The sequence below is a fragment of the Octodon degus genome, unplaced genomic scaffold (genome assembly GCF_000260255.1).
Source record: "Octodon degus isolate 3935 unplaced genomic scaffold, OctDeg1.0 scaffold00114, whole genome shotgun sequence".
In the NCBI taxonomy this organism is placed as follows: domain Eukaryota; kingdom Metazoa; phylum Chordata; class Mammalia; order Rodentia; family Octodontidae; genus Octodon; species Octodon degus.
In genome coordinates, this window is record NW_004524690.1 from 5,522,661 (window position 1) to 5,525,081 (window position 2,421).

Here is a 2,421-nt window from a genome sequence, read left to right on the forward strand (position 1 = left end):
GTTGAAAGTTTAAAAAAAAAAAAATTGAAAGTAGGATGTAGCTCAGAGAAAAGGCCTTGGATTCAACCCCTAATATCACACACACATATACACTCACAAAAGTGAAAAATCAGGACACAAGGAATGTTCATATTTTGGTCTCTAATGCAAAGATAACAGTGGCATCCTCTCATAAAATGTTTGAATTTAAAAGAATGAAGGTATGCATACCAAGTTACTAACATTGATCACCTACATGTATTGAGAAAAAAATGATACTTTGATACAAAAATGAAAACAGAAAATTAAATAGAAAAACTGGAATCACTTGAATTTCTCATTTTTATTTTTTTAAATAATCTAGTATATGCATATATTGCACTGTGTTTTCATTTCTGCATAAACTTCCCTGGGTAACTAATTCTAAATAGATAACTGCCCACTATGTTTATGTCACTATCAGAGGTCTTCTGATAGGAGTCCTTGATCACAAATCACCCAGCAAGGGGCCAGGGAGATAGCTCAGCACCAAAGGAGGAAGAAGAAGAGGAGGAGGAGGAGGAGGAAGAGAAGGAGGAGGAGAACGAGAAGAATCACCCAGCAGACCCATGTGCTGATCCTTAAGCAGTCATTTGTGTTCCCTCTGAGATCTACCTATAAGCGCCATCTTAGTACTTTTGTACATTGCTACAGACTGCTGGCTACAGTTTTGAGAGTAAAACTGCAGCGAAGGGGTCTGCACCTTGTGCCAGCATGCATCCTGCTCTTGCTGTAAAGATTCTAGTGCTAATGAGCTCTCCTGTGTCACCTTCAAGGACCAACATGGCTGCCTTCTAGGCAGGCTATGGATTCAGAAGGAAGCCAGCCACTGGTGAATCCAGTCTGCTGGCTACACTTTGAGGATACGGCACAGTGTCTCTTGGTGTTCATTACTACTCGTAAGCCCATAACATAATTTCATACACCTTGGGAAAAGTGGGGACCTTAGTGCAGTTTCTTCTACTTCTTCTGAGCCATCATACATCAGGAAACACATGGATAGTGCCTCAACATGGCACTTTCCCCAGTCAAACACAAAACTGAACAATTAGTGCTCCAGTTTGGATGTGGCTTGTCTGTATTTCCCAAATGTTCCCATACTGCGAGTTTTGTCACCAGGGTGGTGATGTTAAAATGATAGACCCTTTAGAGATGGGGACTAGCAGAAAGTGACTAGGTCTTTGGGTGTGCCAGCCATATCTGGAAGGAGTTAGTGTGGTTCTTTTGGAAACTGGATCCCAACAGAATCAGTTGTCATTTTAAAAAATGCAAGCCTGGCCCCTGAATCCTGTCTTACTTTGTGATCTCTCCTTGCAAGCATTCTCATCACAATGCCATCTGCCATACTGTGATGTAACCAAGAGACCCTCGCCAGAGCCAGGCAGGCACTGGCCTGTGTGCTTACGTGTCCAGAGCTGAGGACCAAGTAAACCTCTCTCCTCTATGAAATACACACATATTCTGTTAGAGAAACAAAAACCCAAACAAATATAGATAGCAAACAATGAAGCATAGCAAGGACTACCAAAGAAAAAACTTGCAGCAGGTAGTGAGATTTGGGGTTTGCCTTAAAGAATAGCAGATGAACTGAAAAAGAATTCTATGTGTAGATTACCTATTAATAATATCTAGCTTTTGAAAGACTGAACAGAAGCTTTCAGACTTTTAAACATCTCCCGGCATAGAGACAGCAGTCAATCTGACAAATCCATTTGGCCCTATAGTCCAATCCAGTTCCATTTTTGAACAAAAGTGGTTGTTGAATTCTAAATTGAAGATATCAGTAGAGTCATGAAACTAGTTTGGGGATGAGAAGAGAAACCCTAAAACCAACATGTGGAAGAAATATATGCATTTTATAAGATCTGCGAGGCAGCTTTTACCCTCTAAAACTATAGACATAAAACTATTTCCTTGTGACACTTTTATTTCTGAGGAATAAAGAGGAAAAGTTGCAGTCACCAGATGAGATGAGTGTCTGCACACACGAATGCTTTGGGTACTCTTAGGGCATTCATTAGTAGGGAGGCTGATGTAGCGGTGGAGGTGGGCTTGTTTGTGGTCACATTCAGGATGAGCAGAAAAGTGGCCTCAAGTTATTTGTTAGCTCAGTATTTCACTCAAAGTTACTTTAATTGCATGGCTATGTCTATCCCATAGCATCAAACATGTGGTAAAAACTAAACAAAAATCCTTATATCCATATGTTTAGCTTACAGCCATACAGGTGGAGCACTTGTACACTAAAGTTATTTCTTACCCAGACAGTTGGTACTATGTGCTAGCGGTCCAGCTTCTGCTTGGACCCCAAAGGGTGCCAAACCCCATTGAAAAGGTCTCTGCCTGCCAGTGTGAACACAGAAAGACTGGTGTGACTCCTGACTCGCACCTATTTGTTTGTTT